General features: G+C 37.3%; 1 protein-coding gene and 2 long non-coding RNA genes across 3 annotated transcripts in view; all 3 read left to right on the forward strand.

Annotated features, from left to right (window-relative positions):
• The window catches only part of LOC147872912 (cell division cycle protein 20 homolog), a 149,676-nt gene that overhangs the window by 44,568 nt on the left and 83,920 nt on the right, over positions 1 to 21,188 (forward strand). The window lies entirely within an intron of this gene.
• Positions 4,001 to 7,603, forward strand: LOC147872913 (uncharacterized). The gene is made up of 2 exons (XR_015536725.1): positions 4,001 to 5,105; positions 5,313 to 7,603. It is a non-coding gene; the product is annotated as an uncharacterized LOC147872913 (long non-coding RNA).
• Positions 9,029 to 21,188, forward strand: part of LOC147872914 (uncharacterized) — a 56,500-nt gene continuing 44,340 nt past the window's right edge. Inside the window, exons 1-3 of the long non-coding RNA XR_015536724.1 lie at positions 9,029 to 9,338; positions 9,932 to 10,149; positions 10,389 to 10,442. This is a non-coding gene — a long non-coding RNA (uncharacterized LOC147872914). The remainder of the gene's footprint in view (positions 9,339 to 9,931; positions 10,150 to 10,388; positions 10,443 to 21,188) is intronic.

Here is a 21,188-nt window from a genome sequence, read left to right on the forward strand (position 1 = left end):
TAAGATTTTAAGCACAGTTGGAAAAGAACCGGATACAAATGTGAAATCTTCCCAAAATTACTGTTAATTAAATCTGTTGCACCTGAGTAAAATCACGATTATTTATTATTATTATTATTATTATTATTATTATTATTCCATCTCTTCACCTTTTATGGAGTACATTTGAGTGTTTCTTTTTCAAATTCTCCGATGGTCGCTCCTGATAAGTTGTTCTCGACTTTAAATTAATGTTCCTCGACGTAACTTTGGCAATGAACGTGAGACCTCGCGCAATATCGACTGGCAATTCATTCTTAAACAGAATTCTGTTGAATCTGCAGTTTATAGCCTCACGGCTACTGAGTCTGAGGCTGTGAACTTTGCCGTTCCTTTTCTTAAACCAAGGAATTCCACCTATCGTCATCCTTTTCCATTTCTCTTATATATTATATCAATAATAAAATTCAGTTCTTTAGGAAATCCAAGAAATTTAAATCTGATTATTATTATAGTATTTTTTCGTATTATCGTAGTGTAGTTAAAATTGCTATTAAGGCAGGTAGACTGGTTTGGTTGAAATGCATTGATGATAATTTAAGATCTCAACCTAAGCAATTTTGGAAATATATCTCAAAATTTAAAAATATTCATCACAGTCACTTCGGTTGCCTTGATGTTAATTTATATTAATGTAGTCGATATGGTTGGATGTGAATACCTTATATTTGGTTCTACGTATTTTATGTCGAAGTACATTTCACACGTTTTCACTTAATATTAGATGCCTCTTTAAATTGGAATAATTGTGATGATAAAATTTAAAACAGTTATGTCACCCTTAATGTCCATGTACTTAGAATATTTGGCACTTGCATCTAACACGAAACCTTTCATTTTTATACAATTAATTTATTATCCATTTATATCTGGTAAATTTATACCAGGAAGTAACAAAATGTGAAAGGTTCAGTATAAATGGGAATGATCTATAATACAATGCGGTAGCGGCTGCTCTCTATTGAGTACCCTTGGTACTAGGAAGAGGGAGGGTTCTTCCTCGTTGTGCCGTCTGTCGGGAATTGAAGAACTTTAACCGGTTTCGGTAGCTCTATCAATAAAGTGAATTAGCGTTGTGATCGGCTTTTCTCCCACGTTCTGAAATTTGACATTTTAGACACCCCGAGATTTCTGCTGCCGTATAGACATTGTAGTTATGCTTAGAATTAGGAAGTTTAATATTGAAACGGTATTTAGGGATAGAATGTGCACGCTGTTACTCCAGAGACCAAGACATAGAAAAGCTCGTTATTGATTTTTTACGTTTCTGTGACATTTATAGTACACAGAATTGTAGATAGTTTTATCCTATGCTTTTTGTGAGTTTGATTTCTGGTATACATGAGCCTTGTGTATGTGTGTGTCGGACATTTCTGAAGTCTTTCACAGTCTTCCCAGCGTCTGGCTCACAGACTTATTTGGAATCCACCAGGAAATACCGCAGTGCTGCTCGATTTGCTGTTGTCATATGTGTGTATGGTGGTGTGAATTTGAACTGCACATTCTAATTTTGGACACATTTTGTGCAACCTTGTACAGTGTTTTAGCAGCTCATATTTTGTGTGCGGTCATTACTAGATGGTGTGGGGTCTGTAAATGATAAAATTTTCAAGTGAGGTTATGTTCTGACCAACTGGACTATTCCCTTCTAAGGAAAATAATGTGTTTTTATATACTTCTAAATTTAGAGCTTATGCCAGTTAGAGTGTAAATAGAAGTGTAAATATCATTGCTGTTATTGGACCTTTGTTTAATTTTTGTGAATGAATTAGTAAAGTATAAGTTTGCACCAAAGAAGACTCAAATATCCATTTTTTGCACCTTGTTCTTATGCTGTTATGTATAAAGGAACAAACTTTGTCACATACAATATATCATCATCATCTTCTTCATCAGTGTATAATTAAATTCCAGGCATCAAGCTTCATTCTCTCTGGGTCGTCTTTGGTTCATCATGGATACATTTCTTATTCTGAAGCAGAGTAATATGCGACTTGCCACTGTTTGAAATTATGTATTACAAAAATTAAATTTAAGTTGAGAATTAGAAATTAAAAACTACAAGTTGTGGTCTTGCAGTAGTATAAGTGCATATAAAACAAATAACACACAGTCCCATAATTAATCACATCAATCTGTAATCACAAGTTTAGTTATTCAGAATAATTAAATACAGACCATATTAAAGCTACTTTGTACATGCTATAATCTTGAAGCACAATATGAGTGTGTCCATTTTGTAGTGTCTCTCCATGCGTCATCATCTGAAGGATGTCAGGTGTATGTTTGTGTATGTATTGTATTGGAGACTGTAATGTTGGATGTGTCTCCTTTAGACTGTGACTCCTACCCAAGGAGACACCAAGAAATGAATATACACTTATCGTGTCCCAGAGGGTCAACAAATGTGCATGCCTACATGTAAATAGTTTTTATAATATTATGTTAATTTCCAGACCACAGATTGCAATTTTTAATTTTAATTTACAACTTACTTTATAAATTTTTGTGATGCAAATTTCTGGACAGTGAAAAGTTATTCATCGCCCTGATGATGGAGGCAGTATGACCTCTGAAACGTTGGTAAACATCGACCACACTACACAGCGCAACAACCCAGAAGACAGAAATCTTCATACTCTGATGACGGAGGCAGTATGATCTCTGAAACGTTGGTAAACATCGACCACACTACACAGCGCAACAACCCAGAAGACAGAAATCTTCAACAACATGACAGTTTGCAAATATTGTCCTCAGCTTAAATTTGACTGCGATAACTAATGAACCATTGTATCTGGGGAAATTACATTTTGTACAGAGATACATTATAAATGCAAATACAAATGTAAGTCAACAATTACAGACATGATGTCAAAACTTTGAGGTTGCATTTGAGAAATTTGACATAAAGCATGTATATAATAAATTCTGTCCCCTGAAAAGTAATGACATTTTCTGCCACATTTACAGTTTCAGGTGTTAATAATGCAATTGACCTGAGTTGGATTTGATCATGTGACCATCTGTGCATGAGACCAGAGCACCAATTAAATTTGAGGAGATGGTGCACAGGGGTAGTGATCACAGCTGAAACTTGCAACTTTATTCCGTTACGTTGACTACTCAAACTTGGCTCAGTAATTAATTATTTGCATTTAAAGTTCATTTAAGTAATGCTTAAAAATTCAGTTCCCTCTGGAAAGAAACCAATTTATCAATATTAAAAGGAACTCTTGCTTATTGTTTTGTAAGGAAATAATCACTGTAATCTGAGAATAATACAAAAACCGATAAATATACTCGGTGTGTTAAATGCATAACACACAATTACGACTCAGCCTGAAGAGGTTGAGTATAGATTTTTGAAGGATGTTATCAGAGCAGTGACTACAAGAGTAAATTCTTAATTGACTTTACTGTAATTCAATCTGAACGAAGTCAGCATATCTTTAGAATTACAATTAGACTTTATTTGCATTGAATATATCCCTCACAGTACACGACAAGGATGTGAAAGATGTCATAGTATGAATATGGACATTTGGTACAATAAAATGCCAAAACAATACAAAAATATCAAACCATTGCTAGGACATTTGGAAGCCATGGTACAGAGAACTGTAGTCTTTTGGGTCTTCTTTATGACTAATAAAAGGTCATACATCAGAGATCGATTGAATGTTGCGTAATTTTATTGTATTTCGGTTTTCTGAACTGGAGTGCCTCTTTACGTGTTTCAGTGGGTTGTGGCATTTGAGGGTGAAGCACCACTTGCAAATTTTGTCTCCCCTAATTTTTAGCATCAACAGGGCTCGGAGGTTTCAACATGGAACAGTTGAAAGATCTCTGGCACCCAGTAAGTACATGTTTTTAGAAACAGACATCTGTCGAGGTAGTCTTCAGAAAAATAATCTTTGGGTTCTTGATTTGGATTCACGTCCATGTTGAGAGTTACATCAAGAATTCCTTTGAGCTCTGTCAGGTCCAGAAGTTTCTTAGATTCTTCTTTTTAAGCTATGCTTTCTAATATTATCTTTCTATATTGATTTCAGCTATTCATAATTCATCATTGCAAATACTCTGACAAGAATGCCATAAAGATTACGATGGGGAAGAATGTGACTTGTCCACTAGAGGCTTGAAGTCCTTTGCTGATGCACGTTATTTTAAAAGTTTGTGTCGGCATTGTCATTCACCTTCTGGATATCATCAGCTCTCATTTCCATGAATGCTGGCTTCACTCACATCACCATTAAGAAAGTTAAAGCTGTTCCAATACACGCCATGGAGCAAATGGGGCAGAGGAGATATAGATGCTAGTCCTTGGCCTTAACAATAGATGAGGGTGAGTGGTCAGCATTATCACATCCCAACTGTGCTTCACACTTAAAGAAGGGGCTTATGGCACCCATTCGGTGAGGGCCCTAGAGCTGTTCTGCACACAGACACCAAAAGAAAAATCCTTTCCCCCTGCTGGGGATTGAAGCCCAGTCATTCAGTCAATAGACAAAACACTGACTGAGCTACCCGGCCTCTCATTATCAGTTTTTTATTTATATTACTTTTATGAAGCAGATTTGGATCAACACTCGTCATCTTATTAATCATCAGTTCTTACAGATAATCTTTGTTTCTGTCCCCATTCTTACAACCTTGTTTTGTTAGCATTAGTTCTTCGTCAGTTTATTAGGGCACATAGCAGAAAGATTATTTAGAAGGCAGTGATTCTGATACTATGGTTCTCAACCTTTTTGTTCTTACAGCATACTTGGGATACTCTCTTTTTATTGTAATACAGTAAAATCAAAATTGAGAACTAACTGAATATTAGTTTGTGTTCCGTGATGGTGTTGAGATGCTAATGTTTAAAGGCGCATTCACAACATCTGATGCTGCTGAAGATGCATACATTAAAGCATGTATCTTAACGTGTCTTTTATTGCTGTTAGTTCTCATCCAAAATTCTAGTTTAGCTTCCAAAGTCAGATTTCATGATACTTTGTGTAGAGTTCTGGAGTTACTACGTGCAGAAGGCAGATATCATGAAGCTTGGCGTTATTAAGGTAACTGCTAATTTGTTTAACCTAACTTAACATCAGTGTGTTGCTCCATAATGCTGCAGCAAAAGTGTACTGGGGGAGAAGCCTATTCGTCGTCACCTTTGGCAAATTTTTCGTGTGATTTGTTCCTTACTGCCTTCTCCCTTGCATAGCTGCAACCCTGTGTGCTGATGAATGAGGCCTTTCTACGTATTTTAATTTGCATTTAAGGAAATTGGTTTTGGCTGGTTCTGTAACTTTCTATGGACGCACCTTGTCCAGGTGGCTGCTGTCGTAACAAAGACAATATGATCAGATGGCATAGTGCAAACAAATGGACCAAAGAATAATAATGAAATTATTCTGAACTGACTTTTCTTCATAATTTAGTTATACTGGTTAATGTTATACTTGGCATTAGCCATACATTGTTTTCTAATTTATCATACTTGTGTAGAAGTGTCACCAAATTTTGTGAGGATTTCTGAAATTTACTCTAATTTTTATGTACTGTTATCTGTAAAGAGTGACACAAATTTTAATGTGAATTGTCTCGAAAGGTTAGGAGTTTAAATGTGAAAATATTGGTGCAAGAATTATATCTGCTGTACACTGTTCCAAAATAATTAATTTATTTAGATGGATGTAAAGTCTACTGGTTTGTTACAAGCAGCTCATGTAGACAATAAAATTATCTCTGTTCCAAAGAAAATTTGAGCACTACATCAGTAGTCAAACACCTTCAGAGAGTATGTGTATGATCATTCTACATATTGCATAAAAGAAGCAAATTTATGACGAGAAAGTTGTGATGTCAACTGTTTAAATCCTGTTTTTCTCTATTTATCTCAATGTACACTGTACAGACAGAACATATCATGGAACACATTTTTGATGTGAGTCTGAAACCTTTATTTTGTAGTAAGCTTTACATTAAGGTGACAAGTGCATGTATTTATAAATACAAACACATCCCACTTCTTTGTCATGCTTGGAGTTAGGAGCGGGTGAATATGAACAGAGTTGTCTCAAATATGTTCTCTTACCTCATGAAGTTGTGAATTCAAGCAACACATTTAACATATTAAAATGCAATTAATATAAAATAATTTAGACAACCCAACAGATTGTATTTTAAATTACACGACAGTTGCATCTATAACCAACTGTTTTTGAGAAAATTATGATCATGATAAAGCTGTTTATGTACAGATAATTGTATAGTGATTTCTCTCAGAAAATATTAAGATTCATACAAAATTCATGAAATTAGTATACTTATTAGACTAATTGTTACGAAAACTAAAATTTCATCTGAAGTTTTAGAGAAACACCAAATGCAAAGTTTCATTAAAATTTTGCACAGTAGATCCTGCTTTTGTATAACAAGTTTCAATGACAGATGGACACAAACTCTGCATTTTATACATTGTGCAACGAATGCGTATAAAAGTGATCTGCAGCCTTTACAAATTTGACAAGATTGTATAAGTGTCATACTTAGTAACTGACAGTGTGGCAAGATACACCTGCACAAAATGTCATACCTGTGTAGGAATTTAATATTTGTTGATTTTTTTTATCATTCTGAAAGAACAGAATTTGAATCTCTACTATCAAATGGCTTGTATAAATCTACTGCAAATTTCCGTTATGAGCACAAATGTTTTTGCTGCAAAGTGCAATTTCAGTGATTATGGTGATTCTTCGTGCTTCACTGTAACATGACACCCTGTGGTGAGAGGCTATGAACATAAGTTACTTATTACATTGTAATTTGTGTATGGATAAATGTATTTAATGAAAATGTTCTTCTAGGATCTTGTTTCCTTCTTTTTGTTACTCATTTCTGTGCGATGTTATTGGATACTATGAAATAGGTTTATAAAGTGTATATATACATTCCACAGTCCAAGCAGTTGAGAACACACAGTCACGAACTCATCAGTATCTGAGTATTATTAGATTTCCAAATTTCATTTTTGTTGTTTGCTTAGCGAAATTTAACTTGAATGAATGGAAAAGAGCTGTGGAATTTTAACACCGGCAGGTTCTATAATTTAGTTTTTGCTGGCTTAAAAATTAACTTCTTGACCTTTCTGCAATTGCCAGAGCTAAATATTTTAAGGTACTGTTTCAGTCTTGGATAAAACACAATTAATTTAAGCCACTGTACATGCAGATCAGGACCTACCATTTGATTCGGTCGTGAGGCAGTGGCTAAGCTGTGCTTAAAGGAAGACTAGGTGAAGGGAAGGCCTCGTAACTAGAAGCGACTGACTGAAATCTGTCAGTTAGTTGTGAGGGATGTCAAATCAAAAGAGAAACTGAATGATTTTCAGAAGCTGTGGCACAACAAGCTCTCTAAACTTAAGCACTTGGTTACCACTTACTTAACAGAGCAGATATGACTTCATAAATCTTCAAATTTATGAGTAGAAAAGGATTTTAGAACGAACTTTAAAAAATTAAATTATATAAATATTTTATAAACAATAAAGTGAGGCAAGGAGCTCAAAATATGGTTGAGGTTAATTTGAGGTATTTGAGGTTGCAGTCCATTAAGCAATGTGAACATTTATTTGAATTTCTGACAAATTATGATTTGTGAGACTTCTGGTGTAGATAGTTAACAGGCAAGTGTATCCAGTTGTAAAAGGCATTCTAATAACAAACCTGGTTATAATTCATTGCTGACCACTCATAATGATACCTTTACTTGTCATCAACACCACATTTAACTTTGAAATAGTAGTTTAACTAACCTACTCTTGTGCCATTAAAGGTGGGTAAGACTGCATGCAAGGCCGGATATCTTTTACATGAGATTCAAACTGGCAACAACAACCGAGGAAATATCGGTCCAAATTGTTTCTTATTCCTAAGGAAAGAGTACAAAAATATAATTTCTAACCTTGCCGTTTTAACTGTGGATGAGAGTACAGATATTGTAACATACAGTTCAGCTACCAGTTTTCATCAAATATGGATTCCAAACCAATCAATTGTAACAGAAATTATTGTTCTGTTTAGTGTGAAAATACTGGTCGTGATTATGCAATCATAGGAGTTGAGGTTTTCATGGTTGGGAGTACGAAGGTGGACTACACTGCGCAACAACACAGAAGACAGCAATTTTCATATGAACAGATGTGAAAGAGCCATTTAAAAGTCTGATTTAAATCTGAATAAACTGCATGAAATCACAAAAGATATCACTCCTGCTCTAATATGAAAGAACAAGTTAGGAAATGTATCCGCTATGTAACAATCCGTCAAGTTTGCTGTTACCCATCGTTCAAAACAGGTATGATAGATAAACAATATCGAGGCAATATAGAAACAATTTTTTAATAAAAATATAATAATGTTTATGAAACAACTCTCCAGGGTTCATAGTGGATGATTCAATAAGTTTCCACTGTTTGCCTTTGCAGCTGTTGTCCTTACACATGAATCCATGTTGTTAATGGTTTGGTGAGTGTTACAAAGTATGGTCATGCTTTCGATCTGTCAGGTCAACCTGAAAATGATGTACTTTATTAGTTACAGAGCATCCAGCTTTTAAAATATGCTGCATATCTTGTAGGCTGTTCATAGTGTGTTATAGCTGGCAACTGTGCCAGAATACAGGCGGTCAGTCACCGGCTTCTTAAGGGGAAGCCCTGGGCTTTATTGGCCAGTGATGACACATGCAGTTGCAACAATCTGTTTTATAATAATATTTTTGTATAGCCTGAAAATGGCAATAATAGCCAAAATATGTTTCCGTGTATTAAATAATTAAGTTGATCTTCTTGTGTATGTTTGAGGACTGACTAATATAACATCATTTAATGTGTAAGACGAAAATAAAAGCAATGCCCAATGATATTGTAACTTGCAGTACATATATTTAAGAGAACTTGTGGAACTCTGCAGCCGCCAAGGAGAAAGCCATTTGAGGTGTAGGCGCTTCCTTGATTGTAACAAACACATTCGGACATGCCTGTAATTATGATGCCTGTTACAGGGCCTCGTGGTATCCCCGTAGAAGATTTCGGGTCCATTAGAGGAAGTGGGGGGAATCACGCAGCCACATTAATTATTTTTCAAACGATTTGAATTGAGCGCGCTCTTTTCGCACTGACATCTCTGGTGACGCCATAGAAATAGTCTAGAGCTGTTAATGGCCGCGTGGTTAGTCTTTGTTTGGGTGTGGTGAAGAAAATCTCGTGTGCATGTCTCTTCTAAGTTTTAAAGTTAACAGATTGCATGGTAAGTGTAACTTTGTGTTCTTTATACTTAATACAAATGATAACATGTGAAAGTACAAAAATGTTTTATCTACCTTTCTGAATCTGCAGTCTTATAACATACTGGGTTCAGGCGGGAATAAATAATGCATTAATTATTGCTGTAAGTTTCTGTGTGCGAACAGTGTGCTTCGTGTGTTGTTATTGGGTTACCGAATAAGAGACTGGAAATTATGTGGTGTTGTCGTTTGTCAGTTGAGGTTATGTGTCGATTCTCGAGGAGTCAAAGAAATGAACCCTATCGTTTATGGCATTGATAAGTGACGTTTATATACTAAGAAAAGTTCCAGTATGAATCTGTGAAAGACTGAGTTTAGTTTTTGTCAGGTGGCTGGTTGTTTCACTGTTGTTACTCATATTTAAAGTGCTAAATTGTGAATGCATTTGTACTGAACATGACAAAATTTGTCTTGTGAAAATGGAAGGTGCATGTTCATTGGCTAAGGTAGAAGTGTTAAGTGTGTCGTGAAGTAAAATTGTGCATTCTTAGAGTGGTGTGATGCATGTATGGAGGAATCTTGATTACTTGAATGTGAATGTATTTTGTCTTTCTAGGAATAGCCAATTGCTAGAAAGTGGTTGACCCTTCAGATTCAACTGAGAGGCATGCTGTGTGTCACGTGACCTACTTACTGCTCTGCAGAGAAGCAGTGGACTGTGTACGGCAACAGTTGTCAGACTTACTTGATATCATAACAGGAAACCTGCTGGGAGCATGAAGGAACCTGGTGTTTGCAAGAGATTCATCTCTGTCTGAACTAGGCATGCGTTGTGTAAGTACATGAACATTAGGATGTATTTGATGTGCTTGTCGTGTGAGAGATGAGTCTGTCCAATTTTATGTGGTACTTGTGACTGTAAGTGTGAGAGTTTTGTTGAAAGACCTAAGTGCGGTGAGGGATTGGCATAATTGCAGTATCTGTGGCATGCTGATATAAGGGACCATTAAAATAATATAACTCCTTAATGTTAAAATAATTAATTATCTTGCTATATCTGTTCTCCTTTCCAGTTTGGTGGAACGGTTATCCTGTGTGGGAGGAAGCAGCTTTGAGAATGCAGAATGGTGAGTTTTTATATGCATACTTTTACAATTATATAATATCGTAGGAACTATTTCACCAAATTCAATGGATTAAAAAATACAATTGATCATAATAAAGTATATCAGTTATATATAACTGATATATAAAAGGCCATTAAAATAAATATTTACTTACACAGATTCCTGTTAATTATTGATGAATTTGTGAATCATCAGTGTGGGTTCAGATGTAACAGATCAACGATTGATCAGATTGTCTGCATTTGTCAGATACTAGAGAAGAAAATGGGACAGTACATCAGTTAATTAAAGGTTTCAGAAAATCCTACCATTTCGTTAAAAGAAAAGTGTTATACAATATTCTCATTGAATTTGGTGTACCAAAGGAACTGGTGAGTCTAATAAAAATGTGCTTAAATGAAACCTGTAGCAAAATTTGTGTACTTAAATATTTATCTGAGTCATTCTTCATCCGGAACGGTCTAAAACAAGGAGATGCTTTGTCTCCCTTGCTCTTTAACTTTGCGCTAGAATACGCCATCAGGAAAGTCCAAGATAGGCAGGAGAGTTTGCAATTGAACGGGACACATCAGCTGTTGGCATTTGCTGATGATGTTAATTTATTGGGGGACGATATGAACACAATAAAGAGGAACGCAGAAGTTTTACTAGAGGCTAGTAGACACGTGGGGCTGGAAGTAAATTCAGAAAAAACTAAGTACGTGTTAGTATCTCGTCATCAGAAGACAGGATTATCTTAGGGTGGCTGATAAATACTTTGAAAGGGTTTCAAAGTTCAAATATCTGGGAACAACAATTACATCAAAATTATATTCCTGGGATACTTAGGAGCACATTAAATTCAGGAAATATGTGTTACTTCTCAGTTCAAAATAGGGATTAGCTCTATCGATTGGGCCCAGCAGATTAGGTTTTACCTGAAGATGGAGATGGATTCCCATATCAGAAACGTAGTGGCTTTTATTGATTTTATTTAGTGTTGGACGATGGATAATATCCAGAAAATGGGTTTACTTCATCAAAATATTTTGTCTTCATGTCTGATTTCTAAGAAGCTATAGATTAAAATATACAAAACAATAATTTTGCATGTTGTTTTGTATGGGTGCGAAACATGGTCTCTCACTCAGAGGGAGGAACACAGATTGCAGGTGTTTGAGAGAAGACGATGGGACATGGAGAAAACTGCATAATGATGAGCTTAAAAATCTGTACTCCTCCCCCAATATTGTCAGGGTGATTAAGTCGAGAAGAATGAGATGGGCTGGGCATGTAGCACGCATGGATGGGACAAGAGGTATGCACCGGGTATTGGTTGGGAAGCCTGAGGGGAAGAGACCGCTGGGGAGACCTAGACGTAGATGGGAGGATAATCTCAGGCGGGATCTATGGGAGATAGGAGTTGAAGGTGACTGGATTTTGTTGGCCCAGGACAGGGTCCGGTGGAGGGCTTTGGTTAATTCGGTGATGAACCTTCGGGTTCCGTAAGCCATCTGGTTGGTTGGGTCCACTATTTGGGAAGCCTGAGGGGGAAACGACCTCTGGGGAGACCTAGACGTAGATGGGAGGATAATCTCAGGCGGGATCTATGGGAGATAGGGGTCGAAGGAGACTGGATTTTGTTGGTCAGGTGGAGGGCTTTGGTTAGTCCGGTGATGAACCTTCGGGTTCGGTAAGCCATCTAGTTGGTTGGGTCCACTGTTTGAGAAGCCTGAGGGGAAGAGACCTCTGGGGAGACCTAGACATAGATGGGATGATAATCTCAGGTGGGCTCTATGGGAGTTAAAGGCGACTGGATTTTGTTGGCCCAGGACAGGGTCCGGTGGAGGGCTTTTGTTAATTCGATGATGAACCATCAGGTTTCCTAAACCATCTAGTTAGTTAATTGTCTAATGGGTATTTGCAGCTAATTCTGAAAGTACTGAAGAACTTGATACACACTTATTTGTAACTTGGTATTCCTTGTACGTTTGTGACAATGTCTAAAGCAGCGCATTGAACATGTAAGGTGTGGTATTTATTATTTACATGCAGATTTGTACCATAAAAGTAATATCTCAGGAGCTATTTCACAAAACTGAACAGAATAAAAAGATGATTTAAAATATAATGAAGTAACACAGTTATATATAACTGATATAAAGGTCCTTTAAAATAGGAAAAGTTTGGATACACTAATTACTGTTGATTATGTAATGTATTTATGTAGCTAATGCTGAAATTACTGGAGCCCTTTATGCACACATATTTGTGGCTTGATATTCTTTGTATCTTGTCTGAGACAATGTCTAAAGCATGCCATGACAACTCAGGTAGGGTGTATAAATTTATATTCAGACCAACAATAAAATTAATATACCAGGAAGTATTTCACAAAAATGAACAGAATAAAAAGATGATTTAAAATGTATTGAAGTGAAGCAGTTATATATAACTGATATATAAGTCCATTGAAATAAGGAAAGTTTGGTTAAATTAATTATATAATGGTCATATTTAATTAATGCCGAAATTACTGGAGACATAGATTCACACATATTTGTGACTTGGTATTCTTTATATCTTGTTTGAGACATGATTTAAAATATAATCAAGGAAAAGAAAGTTCTATATAACTGAAATAAAGGCCCATTAAAATAAAAATGTTGATACGTTAATTACTGTTATTTATTAATGAATTACATGTAGCGAACGCTGAAAGTACTGGAAAACTTGATCCACACATATATTTAACATGGTGTTCTTTTTATTCTGTGACAGTGTGTAAAGCAAATTCTTGAACTTGGGTTGGGAATTAACATTTATATACACGATGATGTGTAATATAATGAATTGTTATATAGACTGATACGAAAAAATGGTATTAGGGATGGTTTGTTATAATGCACTCCGCATAAAAAGGTCTCACTTTTTGAAACCATGCTTAATGTAATACCACACTGAATGATTAAGCTTTATGTAAATTTAGTTGGCTTAATGCCCGCTGGCCTAAGTTAAGGTTTCCGTTGTTGGTCTGCGGTGAGCGGTGGTTGCGTGGGTAATGCTGTCACCACAGCGTGCTTACAAAGCACCTCCGTCATGTTCTTAAGGTTCTTTTACATGCCGCAAATCTGCGACATCCGACTGCCGGCTTTTGTTGATCAGATTTGAAGCAGGAAAGTAACGAGCATTTTCATAATTTTGTAATGAAACGTTTTTCCATTTGTTGGTGTTGATTCGTGTACCAGTATATGAATATTGAAAAATGCTGAAACTTATATTCTGCCTTTTGTTTTTGTTAATTTGGATTTATTATTTAAACTGGTCTCTGCACTCAAGTGTAGGAAAATTTCTTTGTTGTTCTGACAAATTTCTGTTGCTGATGCAAGCCGTCATGATTCAAACACTTGACCCCAGAGTACCAACTGAGAGGATTAAGGAATAACATTCATGCAGCAACAAGAAAGTAGTTTTTCACAAATAGTTTATCCTCCCTACCCCCACCGAATAGTCTGTCTATACTGCGGTTGATGTTATTAAATAAGTACAAGAGTCCTATTACATTGAACACATCAGAAATACGGTGTTCTGTAATTTTGATGAAAGCATCACTAAAATGGTGAACAGAAATTGATGTAATCAGAAATAATGAAGTTGTTTTATTTGGGGGGGGAATGGCAGCATTGTTAAGTAGTGTTCTATGTCTGTTTTGTATTTGCTTCTTGAAGTTCTTTGAGTATTGCTGGTATGTCATAGAGGGGCGTGCCCTTCTGGTTTGCCATTTTCATGCCGCTGACTTTTCTCAGTGGGTGAACTTTGGTTGCATTTGTTTCAGTAATCTCTGCTTTATACGCTGATTTTGTGTTGTCTACCGTATGTTACACAAATTCAGTAATTTGCATTTGATTCTGGTCTGGAATAGAGGTTATAATATGAGACCATAGACTTCTGAAAGTAATTGTGTTTCATAAGCAATTAAGTAATTTAGGAATTATCTATATTTACCTCATTTGATAGATTCGTAGTACCGGGTCTACAATTTATGAGGCTGCGGTCCTGCTTGCATTGCGTGGTCGGCCGGCACTCTGTTGACGTGGGCGGGAATTGTGCACGTTCTTCCCATGAGTCACAGGCGAATCAGTTTCAGTGCCGCTAGTAACAGCGAACTACAAATATTTCTCGTCACTGATACATGTTGTTACGTTAATTGTTCTTACCTTAAATCACAAAAGATGTTCAAAGTGACTGCCTTGTGCTTGCAGGTAAGCTTCACATCTCATTAACATGTTTTGAAATATTCGACGAAGCTCTTCTTGGGATATTGCAGCGTTAGCATTTTGTGGTTCCGTTTCCTGTCCTGTCTTGGAACTAAACATTTGTTTAGCGAACTCAGCACCTTCTATCTTGAAAGCCCCGGTTCCGCTATCACAACTTATGCGTGTAGGATTACCTTTCCCTGGGTACTTATTATGTACTGTACGTATAATTGTCCTCCTTTCTCTTCAACTATACGTCTTTGTTTCCTACCTATCCACTTTATTTTATGATTCTCCTTTCTGTCATTCACGTTAACCATTTCTGCGTTTGCCCATTTGTTTTTAAAGTCTCGTTTAAGAGATTCTAAAAATGCCTCCAAATATACTTTTGAATAGTAATTGATATGGTGGTGACATTTCGTGGCAGTTCGAAGTGTTCGCATCGCTTCAGGCACTGCTGCACCGTCTCTTGGGTTGGCGTGGGTTCATGTCATGAAGTAACACAACCCAATAACAATGCTCTACCCACATTGGCAATAGACGGTAATATTTTGAAATTAAATACTGGCACTTTCAGTCAATTTGCTGTATAAGAATGGAAGAGCTGTAATAAATAATGGAAAAATAAGTAACTGCAGTTACCTATTAACTACTATACATAGGGCAAGTGATGGTTAGGTTAGGTTCCACTGTCGTTATATTCTTGCTATGTGAGGGCATCATAGAATGTACAGAAATGCTGATAATGCCCCCAGCTATAACAAGAAGATATAATACACAATGTATCAACATTGTGATGCGGCGTTCAAATGGCCACGGCTTTTCGTACTCCTTCAAAATACATACAAGGAACTGAAATGTCTTGCAATTTAAATTACTTGTTCAACCGTGGATGTTGATCACGGATCAAGTCTTTTAGTTGGGATAGTCGTTGGTTCGGAGCGGAGCTAAGTCCGGCTCAAGGAGAGTTAGAGGTGACTTTTTAACTTCCAAAAACACAACTCCAATTGAAGAAGGATTCATTAAACGGATATTAATGTAGTGCCCAGGGGCACTTACAGAATGTCCTATTGAAAGCGATCCAAAAAAATGAATGAATCCTATATTTCTCCCAATATGAGTATTTGTAATGCTCGTCTTAGGCGTTCGTCTAAGGAGTGGGGGCTGTAACAGTCTGCACGTGGTGGTGACACATGAGAGTTGCACAAAGACAGTTGGTTCCTATTACTTGGTGACAACTACAAGCATGTGTGCACTTTTGTGTCAGGCAGCCTTTGTTCCCCTCGATTAGTCATAATCTAAGAATCGAGCCACACAATGTTATCATACAATAAAATTTACACTTTTAATTATTCTTTCTTAGGTCTCTTATTACACGCCAATTGTCCGCCATCTCACAGACAGGTGTGTGTGTGTGTGTGTGCTTACAGCTATGGCCAATTCCGACATGTGATGATGATCGATGCTACAATATTATAATTTTAATGCGATAATTAAATGGTGTGACATTCCGTGCGCCACCGTTCTCACTTCGCTACACGCGCGGTCCTTGTGTTAGGTTTACTGTTGTTGTTTCGGTGGTTCTGGTGAGGACGTTTCTCCGCGCCCTTAGTGGTGTTCGGAGTTCGAATCCAGTTATGTCACCGCTACCGTTGGGCGTACAGTTGAGGCGTCTGCATGCCCTTCTCTTCGTTGTCCTTGATTCTGCTCTTGGGTAAACGAGACACGAGACTCTTATGCTGGGTTACTGGGTTTAAATTAAGATCGCCTCAGATGTGTTTTTAGGTCTTGTTTGTGTCTGTCCATGAAATTTTTTTCTCTTACGGGCCTCTCTGTGTATGATATCCTTTCCCAGTGTACTTACATACTGTACATATAATTGTCCTCTCTATTCAACTATACATTTGTTTTCCTTACTCAGCCATTTTACAAATTTTGTTAGAGTTTCCCATTGGGCGTGTGTAATATATAAATCATCGTTCTCCCTTGTGTCTGTGGAAAAACACGATTGAGAAGCACTCGTACATTGCTTATGGCAGCTTTCAGAGAGATAGTCAATATTTATATCCCCACAGATGACAAATTCCGTTTTCGGTTTGTAAAGTTACTCCATAATGCTGTTTAACTTGTTAATAAATGTTTCAAAGTCACCTGTTGGTGCTCTGTATATTGCTAAAAAACATAATTTAGAAACATTGTACAGCACAACATTCAATGTCCTGCTCCTTGCAAAATTGCACTCGCTCTATCTGGCTAAATTTCAGATTATTTTTAACAAATATACTAACTCCTCCTCTAGATAAATTTTTCCTGCAAAAACTACTCGCTAGTGTGTAATTGTCTAATTCAAATGAACGGCTAAACAGAATTTAATTACAAGCTACAGATCATTCATACGGCTAAGCCACAGATGAAGAACATGTCATAGCACAAATATAAGCTACATCTGTAACACATTTATATATTAATTACATAACTTAAAAATCACATACAAACCCTCAAGATAACGAAATAATAATATTAATAATAAGTAGGAAACCTGTGACTCACCCTTTGTGAAGATCTGAAGAAAAAATTAAATAAAAGTTGGTAGGCAAACTCGTCACTAAATATAAAATTAAACAAAAGATTAAAGGCAAACATTTTACTAAATATAAAAGAATCTTGTACACATATATCCTCTCTGCGGCACCATTCGCTCCAGACTGACGTAAGCCGATTGTCGACTGCTATTTATAACATTGCAACGTATGACGCAACAGTGAGAAAAGGCACTGTTTTCCTTACTCAGCCACTTTACAAATTTTGTTAGAGTTTCCCATTGGGCGTGTGTAATATATAAATCATCGTTCTCCCTTGTGTGTGTGGAAAAACACGATTGAGAAGCACTCGTACATTCCTGTGAAAATGTCCATTTGTAGAATGTAATCGTCGTAATTGGTATTCAGTTGGGGCAACAACCAGCTTTCCAACATGTCCAAAAATGAGTCGCCAGTCGCTTCAGCACTTTCTCGCGGGGCACGGAGAGTCACGCTGGTGCTCGGTTCCCCAGATACGGACATCGTGTCTGTTCCCCTTGCCACTGATGTGGAATGTGGCCTCATCAGAGAAGATCAGTCTTCCTCCATTTTCAACTGCATCTCCTCGCAAAAGTCACGCCTTTACTTTCACTTTGATGGTTTCGTAATCATACTCCTGCAATTTGATTCGCCGTCGCAGTAACCTCGAACCCGGATCCTTGATGTTCATGATCCATGTTAAGGGTTTCTTGTCACTGGATATCTTAAATGTCCGTCCGTAAAGGAAGGGTCTGAAGTGCTTTACTCCCCATGCGATTGCCAAAAGCTCCTTCTCACTTGTCGAATAATGTAGGCGATTGGTAAATCCTTTCCTATTGTTCCCTGTTACAGAATCGGCTCGATCTGTTGTTAGTATAAATTCCTTAGAGTAATCAGGGTATTGCAAAATGGGTTTTGAAATCAATTTCCCCTTCAGTGCCTGGAAGGCATTTTCTAGGTCGGGCGTCCAAACGAATTGTACATCCTTTTTTAACAGGGCGTGCAATGGTGCTGCGATCTTGCTAAACCTGGGGATAAATTTCCTGTAGTAAGACGCCATTCCCACAAAACTCTTTACCTGTTTCACAGTTGTGGGTCCTGGAAAGTTTTCAATCACTGCTACCTTCCGGGGGTCTGGTAAAACTCCGTTTTCTGTGATCCTTGGCCTAAGTAAGTTATTTCTGTGCGCAGGAATTCGCACTTGTCAGGCTGAGGCTTCAAATTATACTTCCTAATTTGACCGAAAACGTCCCTCAATTTTGAGTCGTGTTCGTTCAGTGACTTGGCATAACCACTACATCGTCTAGGAACACAAAACAACGAGAACCTGTTAGGCCACTTAGGACGTTGTTCATCATAGACTGAAAGGTTGCTGGGGCCGTCTTTAACCCGAAAGGTAGTCTCTTGTAGGCCCAGTGACCTTACTTCGTACTAACAGCGGTTTTTTCTCTGTCAAGTTTCTTAGTGCTGGACTGTTACAATCGGCCATCTTGCATTGGGGCAGATTCAGCATTATTGACTGTTTCCAGGATCCTGTCCTTAAATGAATGCCACGAACATACCTGAGTCTGTGCAGCCTGCTGGTTGTTTGTGGCCGGCTTCCTTCGCCCAGGTCGCCAGGTGTTTTCACGTCATTGAGTTTGATTTCCATGACAGGCCTGGTGCTCTTGGTGTTTGTTGTTTCAGTGGCTGGCCTTGCTGCAGGCTGCTGTGAATGACACCAAAGCAACACAACATTAACCAAAAGTGTTCACTCTTAAATGTTGTTTTGATCACAGTATTACGTACAATTTTTCAATTTTTTGGCTTTAATCACGCATTTAATACATTACTCGATGCTTCCTACATCTCAGATAGTAAGAGACCTCTGTGTATAAAGCCCTAAACAGTACATGACTGAAATTAGGCTCCAGGTGTTGTGTTCATCACCTCTCACAAAAAATACATTTCCTCTGCTGCAGTTCACTTTATTCTTTTCTATCACAGTTTCTATGGTCACAACTGCATCATCAGTGAAAGATGATACACCCAAATTATGCTATTGCATCCGTAAAAGCCTTGGGTACCCTCAGTTTTGACAGAGAATACTCGTGTCCGACCCCATCGACATCGCGAGTCACCGAGTAACTGCCTTAAGCTATACTTCGTCCTGCAAACTACACTCTGACAGCTACAGATGAAATCCTTCTCCCTCCTCCTCAACAAATGATTCAGTCTGAAATGGATTTGACTTCTCACTTTTATTTACATGCCTTAGAAAGCACTTACCTCTTCATTTTTCCAATATCTGACAATTTTCTGACTGTTTAGTATTTATGATTTCAAGTTATCGTTCTTTAATGCACAGAATAACTCAGAGCCATGCCCCACAATGCAACAGAAAGTTTAAACGTACCTGATTTTTGTCATTCTTCATTGCCAGTGAAATCTCCTGTTTCAGCTTTTCAATGTGTTGCCTTGCTGCAAAGTCTGTAACAATCGATAATTATTTTAGATAGTAAAATTCCTCTTTTGACTATATGTTAACAAACAAGAAAGTTTGTCTTCCGAAACTGTTACGAATGTAAAGACGGAAAGAGACGAGACCAGAAACCCATGTCTCATGCAGCATAAAGAGTGGTCGGAGACTGTATTTATAAACTCCATGCTGAAATATGTTTATTCAGAACATGAAAATTTAAAGTCTTTATGTGACATTAAAATTGGCAAGATCTTATAACCACACCCAATAGACATCCGCAATTAAGAACAGTGTTGCCAGTTAGACGTAATTCCAATTGGATTTTGCAGTGTTTAGGACTCGCAGACTGCGCATTGGGAAACTGTTGTCTATGTAATAAACGCATGTCAATACGAAGCCAGCGTCTGCTTCGGTGTTCACACAGAAGTGGAGGAATCTAATTGTGGGAACAATCAAACAAAGCTGCTCGTCATCACTAATGTCCGAAATGCAAAGAATTTTGTGGTTTTTGAAAAGGAGACATGACCGTATCAAATCAGAACCACGGTCTAAAAAATAATATGAGGAATGTTTGTTAGCAAACAATTCAGTCTGCTGCTTTGCCCTTTCATCTGCTATATATAATTAAGGTTAAGTGACACAGAAATAATTATGGCTCTTTTAATGCAGTGGCGTACAATTTGTCTCACATTTTAAGTGCAGAACGCAGACACAGATTGTTTTAGAACAAGATTGTGCGGAGAATATTTGGGCCTTAGCTGTAAAGAGTTGCAGCTGATAATGTTGAAAATTATCCCACATTTCGACTAACAATGGAGTTGCCGTCTTCGGGGCAAAGATTGGAACCGAAATGTTTTGTGAAATGGATAATTTCAAACCTTAATGCCTTTCAGCTCCTAAGGCTCGAGGTCAAAATATGAGAGCAAACTCTCTTCTTCTTTGGGTACATAAATTAGTCTGCAACTCAGGGCGAAGGTAACTATAACAAAATGCCTAGGAGAATATCTCGATATCTCATGAGACATGCAGGAACATGGTAATGAACAGAATTTCATTCTGAGGCAATTTGCAGCCTGTAATCTTTGACTTGTTACTTAAATAGAATGAGAGCAAACATACTTTCTGCTTGCAGCTCCTTGATCTGCTCAGCCTGCAGATTTTTTTCTTTCCAAAGCTTCTCCTTCTCCTCTCTGACGGCTCGGAGACTGACTTTGTGTTTCTCCCCTTGCCGTCGCTCAAACAAGATTTGGTTTTTGAGTTCCGTGTCTGTAACAATTCACGACTGCATCAAATGGTCTGTTAAATTCCTCATGTGACGTTATTTCAAGAAACACGCCGTCAGGAGTTAAGTATTACTACGTAAAGAAAAGAGTTAGTTTAGTTGTTATTTTGAAATTGCATTTTTCTTGCCCGTGATCAAATTCCAAATTCAGTTTAAGAGTCACTTTCAGCTGAGGGAACCATTTGTTGGAAAAACCAGTGTCTCTTACGC

This window comes from Zootermopsis nevadensis, unplaced genomic scaffold, assembly GCF_977971745.1.
Source record: "Zootermopsis nevadensis isolate Lab colony 2312 unplaced genomic scaffold, Znev_1.0 Znev_ptg000023l, whole genome shotgun sequence".
Lineage (NCBI taxonomy): Eukaryota > Metazoa > Arthropoda > Insecta > Blattodea > Termopsidae > Zootermopsis > Zootermopsis nevadensis.